This window comes from Crinia signifera, chromosome 1 (assembly GCF_055691185.1).
Source record: "Crinia signifera chromosome 1, ASM5569118v1, whole genome shotgun sequence".
In the NCBI taxonomy this organism is placed as follows: Eukaryota; Metazoa; Chordata; class Amphibia; order Anura; family Myobatrachidae; genus Crinia; species Crinia signifera.
Genome location: NC_139217.1, coordinates 75298382 through 75308087, shown reverse-complemented (window position 1 = coordinate 75308087; position 9706 = coordinate 75298382). Strand labels below are relative to the sequence as shown.

The following is a 9706-nucleotide window of genomic DNA, read 5'->3' as shown; positions in this document are numbered from 1 at the left end:
CAATGGGCCTGATGGAGCTACAGCTCCAGGCCCACTCTCTAAATAGGCCCATTTTGTAGCTGAGGGTCAGGGCTTTCCAACGAGACCAGCCCCGAGTCTCTAGCCACCCGGGAACCGGAGATACTGCCAGGCAAAGCTGGAACGTTTTCCCCATAGGATAACATGAGACCCACAAATTCCGACTCCCACCTGGTTCCAACGGCATCACAGAAGCTCAAGGTTGATCTCAGTCTAACCCAAATTGGGCCTTCAATCTGATACCAGGCTGGTCCATATGGGTTCATTGGTTCTAGAGATATTTCGTGTAAACCGATTATTATTTTTTTTTTTTTTCATTTTTGAAATGTAATTTCATGGTTGTTCATGTTGTTTGAGGACAGATTTCTCTGGAACCAAATGGCCCAGTTTCACAGGACCAAATTCATTTGAAAATAATTAAAATCCCTCATGTAAATGGGTCAGTTGGTTCCGAAGATATAGCTGGTTGTTTAAAGGGGGGAGGGTAGTTTTCTCTCTTCCTCACGCCAGAAAATGCAGGAACTAGGCTGGTGTAAAAGGGGCCAATCCGGGAATGTCCCTGCATGATCCTGGGTCAATATTCCTGGGTAAATCCCTGCATTTTCTGGTGTGAAAGGGGTATCATATCAAAGAGCTGGGACCTACATTGCTCTGAATACAGCCGGGCAGCCCCCTGCTCTCTGTCCGGCTGTCAATGGCTGTCATTTCTGCCTGGCGGCGGCTGTCCCTCAGTTACCACAAGCATGTATTTCCCCTTGGCAATGAGCATGTAATCCCATATGGCAATGAGCATGGAAACTCTGGCAATGAGCATGGAACCCCTGGCAATGAGCATATAGGTAAGCAGCACTTATGTAGCATAATTTTTAATAGGCATTATGGTGTTTGGCTTAATACGTAATGGACATTATGGTGTGTGGCTTAACATGTAATGGATATTATGGTGTAATTTTTAATGCACACCTTTGGCGCGCAATGCCCATTTATGAATCATATTGTGCATTATTGCTCAATCTGTTTAGTATAGTGTGTATTTTGGCTCAATCCATGTGGCAGAATGTGAATTTTGCCTTAATCTGTGTGGCATAATGTGAATTTTGACTCAATCCGTGAACCATAGTGTGAATTTTAGCTCAGTCAGTGTGAATTTTTTTCTCATTCCATGTGGCATAATGTGTAAGAGTATAAAGGGGTGTGTACAGTATAAAGGGGTTATTATTGTGTTGCATGATTTGTCTAAGGGATATATGGGGTCCGGTATGATATGCTGGCGGTCGAAATACCGACGCCGGACTCCCAACCGCCGCAATGCCGACAAGGGGGGGGCTGTGGATCGCTCCCCCTTTCGGGTTCGCTGCACTCACCAAGCAGAGGGCATGGTGCCTTGCTACGCTCAGCACACTATTTTATTCTGACTGGAGTGCCGCCTCACCCCGCAAGTATCTTAGGACATCGGCATCCTGCGGGTGCACCTTTGGATATCTCCCTGCATTTTTCCTATGTCAGACCAGTGCTTTTTCCAGGCATATATAATTAGTTTAAAGTATTTACAAAAATAGAGACACACCCATGAGCAGACCACCCAACCAGAACACTGGTCACGCCCCCCACATTATTATTTGCTGGCCACAACCCCTATTATTGCGCATAATAGGCCCTTGATCATTTTCAGCTCCAGGCCCATTTAGACATTAATCTGGCTCTGGAGATATTGCAGGTAAAACTTTTTTTTTTTTTTCATTTCTGAAATGTAATTTCATGGCTGTTCATGTTGTTTGAGGGCAGATTTCTCTGGGACCAAACGGGCCAGTTTCACTGGACCAAAATCATCTGAAGGCTACATGTAAATGGGTCAGTTGGTTCCGAAGATTTAGCTGGTTGTTTAAAGGGGGGCGGGGGTGGTTTTCTCTCCCCCTCACACCAGAAAATGCAGGGACTAGGCTTGTGTAAAAGGGGCCAGTCCGAGAATGTCCCTGCAAGATCCTGGGACCATATTCGCTGCATTTTCTGGTATATAAGGGGTATTATTTCAAATAGCCGGGACATGCAGTGCTCTAAATACAGCCGGGCAGCCCCCTGTTCTCTGCCCGGCTGTTAATGGCTGTCATTTTTGCCTGGCGGCGACTGTCACCCAGTTACCGCGAGCATGTATTCCCCCTTGGCAATGAGCGTGTAATCCCACATGGCAATGAGCATGGAACCCCTGGCAATGAGCATGTAGGTATTCAACACTTATGTAGCATAATTTTTAATAGGCATTATGGTGTTTGGCATAATACGTAATGGAGATTATGGTGTGCGGCTTAACATGTAATGAGCATTATGGTGTAAATTTTTAATGTGCGCCTTTGGCGCGCAATGCCCCTATTTATGAAGCATATTGTGCATTATTGCTCAATCTGTTTGGTATAGTGCAGGCATGTCCAAACTATGGCCCTCCAGCTGTGAAACTACAAGTCCCATCATGCATTGCCACAGTTTTGCAATTAGGGAATGCTAAAACTATGTCAAGGCATGCTGGGACATGTAGTTTCACAACAGCTGGAGGGCCACTGTTTGGACATGCCTGGTATAGTGTGTATTTTGGCTCAATCCATGTGGCAAAATGTGAATTTTGCCTTAATCTGTGTGGCATATCGTGAATTTTTGCTCAATCGGTGTGAATTTTGTCTCATTCCATGTGGCATAATGTGTAAGAAGCAAGTACAGTATAAGGGGTTACTATTGTGTTGCATGATTTGTATAAGGGGTATATGGTGTGGTAAACTTAGGTTACCACATAAAAGGTGCTGACATACTGTCTACCAAGTTTCGGCTTTCAGTATTTTTTTATGACTGGAGTGCCGCCTCACCCCTCAAGTATCTTAGGACATCGGCGTCCTGCGGGTGCACCTTTGGAGTGCACCCGCCAATATATCTCCCTGCATTTTTCTTATGCCAGCCCCCTGCGTTTTCCAGGCATATATAATTATTTGAAAGTATTTACACAAATAGAGACACACCCATGAGCAGACCACCCAACCAGAACACTGGTAACGTCCCCCACATTATTAGATGCTGGCCGCAACCCCTATTATTGCGCATAATAGGCCCTTGATAATTTTCAGTTCCAGGCCCATTTAGACCTTAATCTGGCTCTGGGCTTAACATGTAATGGATATTATGGTGTAATTTTTAATGCACACCTTTGGCGCGCAATGCCCATTTATGAATCATATTGTGCATTATTGCTCAATCTGTTTAGTATAGTGTGTATTTTGGCTCAATCCATGTGGCAGAATGTGAATTTTGCCTTAATCTGTGTGGCATAATGTGAATTTTGACTCAATCCGTGAACCATAGTGTGAATTTTAGCTCAGTCAGTGTGAATTTTTGGTACTTGTTTCCTAGAACGGCCACAATCGTGAGTGATCGTGGCTCTTAATTAAGGGACACGATCCTCACGATGTGGCCGATTTTTTACACTTTTTTGACTTTGATTGACAGAAATCGGGTCAATCGGTCGGTCGCGACCAATTAAAATCGGCCGCGATGCGACCGACCGATTGACCCGATTTTTCCATAGACTTCAATGTTAAAAAATCTTTTAACATTGAAATCGGGAGGATCTTGTCGGTCTTGTGCCATTATAATGGCACAAGATGAGATGGACTTGATTAAGTCCATCTCACATAGGGAAAAATGATAAAAAAGGTGAAATGGGCCAATATGACCCATTTTACATTTTTTATGTGCCCGCCATGACCCCACGATAGACGTCAACCCGAAGCGTGGCGAGCGCAGCGAGCCCGCGAGGGGCGGCGGTGCGCGTCCTCCGACCTTTTCATTCCCCTACTATCCACTAGGGCGTGGAGTGAGAATAGAATAGTGTGGCGAGCGCAGCGAGCCACCGAGCCCGAAGCGTGGCGAGCGCAGCGAGCCCCGCGAGGGGACGCGTATACCGGTGAAGTTATACGCGTCCCCTCGCGGGGCTCGCTGCGCTCGCCACGCTTCGGGCTCGGTGGCTCGCTGCGCTCGCCACACTATTCTATTCTCACTCCACGCCCTAGTGGATAGTAGGGGAATGAAAAGGTCGGAGGACGCGCACCGCCGCCCCTCGCGGGCTCGCTGCGCTCGCCACGCTTCGGGTTGACGTCTATCGTGGGGTCTAGCCCACTTAGTAACATTTGGGGGGGCAATTAAAAATAATCTGGTGAAAAAAATAAAAAAATCGGGTGAAAAATCGGTCGGTCGGATCGGTCGCATCGTATGCGACCAAATCGCATGCGATGCGATCGATCCGATTTTTTATCTTACGACCACAACGATCTAAATCGTTGTGGCCGTGCTAGGAAACAAGTACCGAATTTTTTTCTCATTCCATGTGGCATAATGTGTAAGAGTATAAAGGGGTGTGTACAGTATAAAGGGGTTATTATTGTGTTGCATGATTTGTCTAAGGCAGGGGTGGCCAGAATTTTGTGTCCCGGGATCTACTTTTAGTTCACATATTTAGCGGAGATCTACCAATGGGCCTGATTCGGAGGTGACCATATACTGATATTTAGTTTTGCTATTCCGCATGCATGAAAGTACCGAAAACCCCTTACTGCAGACCCGTACATCTAACTGTATGATGGCGGGCACAGTTGCACATGGCATTGCTGCCAGTAGAGATGGTAACTGTATATTTCTGCAGATATGAATATATAAGAATCAGCAACTGCACACAGTGGCGTAGCTACGTTTTGGGCGCCCCCACCCCCCCGGCTGCCCCATCGCCTATGCTAACCCCCTGCCCCGCAAACTTACCTATCGCGCTGGTCCCGGCGGCTCCGTCCGTTCATCTGCTGAGGACCACCACAAAATGGCCGCCCCCGTACAGCAGACAGTTTCAGATAACTGTTTGCTATATGGGGGCGGCCATTTTGTTGTGGTCCTCATCAGAAGAACGGAGCCGCCGGGACCAGCAAGATACGTAAGTCTGCGGGGGATTGGGGGGGGTAACTATAGCACCGCAGCCCCCGGCGCCCCCACATGCACAGCGCCCCCCCGCGGTGGTGGAGGCTGCTGTGCTATAGTTACGCCCCTGACTGCACATACATACACAAACATACATACATACATACATACATATGTTCGCTAGGCTGCTAACATACACAACCTACTGAACAGTCTGTATCACTGGAACCATTACCACAGCCCACAGTTATCACTCCTGAGCTGTCAGCAATCCACGTGGGATCATGCCTATATTATATGCAATTCAGAGTTTAACATCTTCCAAATGTAACACGGAATTAATATCGTTTTTCTTATTTTTTTTTTTTACTTTCGGTCAGTTATGTAATTATTGTCTGTAATTGGAACCTCTGCAGTGTGAATCCTGTCCTACCCCTTTCACATCACAAAATGCAGGGTCGCACTGGGACTTTGAAATGGTTCAGTCCCTAGACAACCCTGCATTTGGGATGCAGTTAAGATCCCGGCAGTCGGGATCCCGGCGTTCAGAATCCCGACGCCGGAATCCCGACCGCCGAAATCCCGACACATTCTCCCTCCGTGGGTGTCCACGACACCCCTGGAGGGAGAATAAATTAGTGTGCCGAGCGTAGCGAGCCTGTAAAGGGGGGTGATCCCCGTCCCCCCCTTGTCAGGATTTCGGCGGTCTGAACGCCGGGATCCCGACCGCCGGGATTCAATACAGAATCCCTGCATTTTACTGTGTTCACATACCCTCAGCGAACTGCCAATATTGCCGGTTCGCTGACCTCACCCAGGGGCGTGGCAGAGCATCATCGGGGGAGGTGGAGGAGGCAACGCTTAGTGCTGGCGCTGCTCCAAGCACTGCCTCCTCCATTGGTGTGAACGGGAAACAAGTCACTCGACCTTATTAACCTGTTCACACCGCAAAGCAACACGGCAACGAACCAGTAAGAACCCTTCTTTTTTACTGGTTCATATTGCAGTGTTGCTTTGCAGGACCCAGTAACCCCTTTCACATCGCACCAATTACCGGGTCGAACCGGCAAGAAACCGGCATGAACCTGGTAATCACAGTAGGTGCGATGGGAAAGGGGTATAGGTTGCTTTTTATTTTACCCTTGTATGTTCTATTGTCATGTATTGCTAATTGCACATTTTAACCTACGTAGTGCGTCCAAGATGGCCGCCTCGCCTGGGACTCTCCTGTGTAGAAAGAGCCGTGACTGGTTCTGTTAATTATGCAATGATCTCTCCTAATCCCAATGTGCGTAGGAGGAATAATCCTTGGCATCGATAACACAAAATGTCTGTCACACCTTTGTATTTTATTCATTGTTTCTGAATTCTCTGAAAACCTAAACTTCTGTAATATGTTCATGTTATCTGTAACGTGTCCTGTGCCGAACTGGAGAAAAATACTGTAGAAATATAATTCTTCTTCTTCTTCTTCTTCTTCTTCTTCTTCTTCTTCTTCTTCCTTTGTTAAATCTTGTTTTTATTTGTATATATTATTATTATTATTATTTATCAGGAGTTAATAACCCATATATCATATAACCGACTTGCATTATTCACATACAACACATACAAATATAATGTTTCCCTACCAAACCTTGAGCACATATTAGTCGGAGGCATTGATTCATTACTCCATAAGCCCCGCCCATTTGTATGGTCAGCTCAGTGATCGGGGTGTAAACTTACTCCATAAGCCCCGCCCATTTGTATGGTTACCTCAGTGTTCGGGGTATAAACCTACTCCATAAGCCCCGCCCATTTGTATGGTCAGCTCAGTGATCGGGGTGAAAACTTACTCCATACGCCCCTCCCATTTGTATGGTCACCTCAGTGATCAGGGTGTAAGCCTACTCCATAAGCCCCTCCCATTTGTATGGTCACATCAGTGATCAGGGTGTAAGCCTACTCCATACGCCCCTCCCATTTGTATGGTCACCTCAGTGATCAGGGTGTAAGCCTACTCCATACGCCCCTCCCATTTGTATGGTCACCTCAGTGATCAGGGTGTAAGCCTACTCCATACGCCCCTCCCATTTGTATGGTCACCTCAGTGATTAGGGTGTAAGCCTACTCCATACGCCCCTCCCATTTGTATGGTCACCTCAGTGATTAGGGTGTAAGCCTACTCCATTTACTTTCCATTACCACCTCTAATCTCATTTACCCACCAGCCCTCACTGCGACCTCCTGACCTTTTGGAGCATTTATTAATATAAATAAAGACAAATTCACACAAAATATATTTAATAAATAAATTCAAACTTTTATTTTAAGTAAAATGTATATATTATTTTTGCTCTGCATTATAAAATAGGGAATACTGGAACAGGATTGTTCCAGAACTCTTACACACTTGTCCTATAAGAGGAACAAGATGGTGGAAGCCACATGACTCATAGAGAGTCATCCATCAGCACTCAGGAGAGGAAAAACCCCCTGTGGGGGAAACCTCTGGGGACCCATGGCTGACGGACTGCCCGTCCCTCTAGGCATTAAGAGACTTTGCAGAGTTTGCCCAAACCACCCACCCACTAACCTTATATAACCCGTCATCCCTTCTGTCACCCCAAATCTGTATTTTAACTTTTTTCCCAGATGATGAAGAACGCACCCGATGGCACCGGGGGGCACGCGCATGTCCAAAGTAATGGGGGGAGAGACAAGGTAGGGGGGAGAGACAGACAAGGTAAAAGGGGCGAGACAGACAAGGTAGGGGGCGAGAGAGACAAGGTAGGGGGAAAGAGACAAGGTAGCTAGCTACCCATTAGTATTAGGACTCCATGTAAGAATCAGCCAGAACCCCTTTAGGACTCGTCTCTGGTGCTATGAGGGGTTAGGGCTGCAATGATATATATAGGACAGCTCTAACTCTGTTTCCTATGTCCCCACCGGGTCTGATCTCTATACACATACACAGACGGCCGTCATGTATGTGCATTAGTCAGTAACCCATTGCCAACAGGCTGCTGGCAACACAGCAGAGGATGCAGCGGAGGAGGGGACACCGCTGGTCCTCGCTGGAAAGATACTGTGTGTGATGGTAAATACCAGCGGCATATCCTGTGTATCTCACTGACACTAACACAATATGCTGCCAGAATTTAGTATCACTCTTACATGGAGCCCAAACTATGATAAATCTATAACAACAGTATCAGATAATAACAAAGTATTGGGTACAGCACCGTATACATCTCTCCCACCTCTGCACATTAATAAGTAGGGATCCGTACGGGGACTTGATGCAGCATAGTAGGACACATTTGTGCCTTGCGACACGTCCTAACCGCTCCATACAGGGTTTATCCAGCGCCATCCAGACACCGCCCTTAGGTGTCCCAGGCACAGCCCTAGTGGCTGCTTAGTACGGTACTGCCCCCCTAGGTGGGAGATTTGTTATTATCCAATACTGTCCTGTCGGTCAGGTGATCAGTCATATATTACAGTAGTCACGCTCCGAGTCTACCGCCGCATCGTGCTAAACTGCCCTTATCTCTGTCCAGTCACTAACCTTATGTGAGTATGTCCTCCTGCTGGTGAGATGCGCACTGCCCGGAGTTCTGTGAGGTGAATGAGTGAGACAGCCTCAGTATAGCCCTGATTATGACATCACTATGACCTCACAGACCCCACCTGATTGGCCAGTTTGTGGTTTGAGGCCCATTATGACATCACAGCTCCTTTATCTTTTGCATGGCTGACCTGAGGGAAATGTGATTTAACTTCTCACTTTAAATATTACATTCACATCAGAATCTAATGTATTATTTGATGGCAGGATTTCCCTATAAATCTTTGGTAATGTGAGGTTTTATATGAACACAATTTTCACTGTAATTACATTGTATTCTAGCAGGGGTGACCTCCCATCATAAGCCATTCTAGGAGAGACAAGATGCTCTCTTTCTGGACATTCATATCAGTGGCAGTTGCAGGGCTGCAGCACAGTCCACAATTCAGATAGGGGAGCCCCACCAACTGCCACCTTAAACACCACAGTCTGGACTCACTGGCAGGTGTGGCTCCCCTTATTGAATTTGTGACATTGGTGCAGTCCCACATCTACAACTACCACTGGCAGCAAGTCCAGGAGCAGAGCATTTTGTCCCTCCTGGAATGGGTCATGTTGGGAGGTATGCGGGATCTACTTTTAGTTCACATATTTAGCAGAGATCTACCATTGTCAATGGGCCTGATTCGGAGGTGGCCCATATACTGATATTTAGTTTTGCTATTCCGCATGCATGAAAGTACCGGAAACCCTTACTGCAGACCCGTAAATCTAACTGTACGATGGCGGGCACAGTTGCACACGGCATTGCTGCCAGTAGAGATGGTAACTGTATATTTCTGTAGATATAAATACATAAGAATATCAAAGACTAAGCTGTCATCTTCCCACCCTCCTGCATAAAACCTGACCATCTCTCATCCTAACCTACTGTTTATGCCCACTTCTTCCCCTTCTGTGTCACCCCTGTCTGTCTAACCCTCCCCTTTTAGAATGTAAGCTCTCACGGGCAGGGCCCTCTCTCCTCATGTGCCTTTCTTAGAATATATAAACCACTGCCACCCTGATGATTGCTTCAGTGTCCTGTTCCCTGATGCAACTATCCATATTAACCATGTACTTGTCCTAAACTGTCTTGTAATGTAATTTGTTATGTGTTTTTGATTATAACTATGCTCTGTAAAGCGCTGCGGA

General features: G+C 46.6%; 1 long non-coding RNA gene across 1 annotated transcript; it reads right to left on the bottom strand.

Moving 5' to 3' along the window:
* Nucleotides 1-7239: 7239 nt before the first annotated feature.
* Nucleotides 7240-8869, bottom strand: LOC146026068 (uncharacterized). Its single transcript, XR_014454347.1, has 2 exons — nucleotides 8635-8869; nucleotides 7240-8561 (listed from the first exon to the last, which is right to left on the bottom strand). It is a non-coding gene; the product is annotated as an uncharacterized LOC146026068 (long non-coding RNA).
* Nucleotides 8870-9706: the final 837 nt, after the last annotated feature.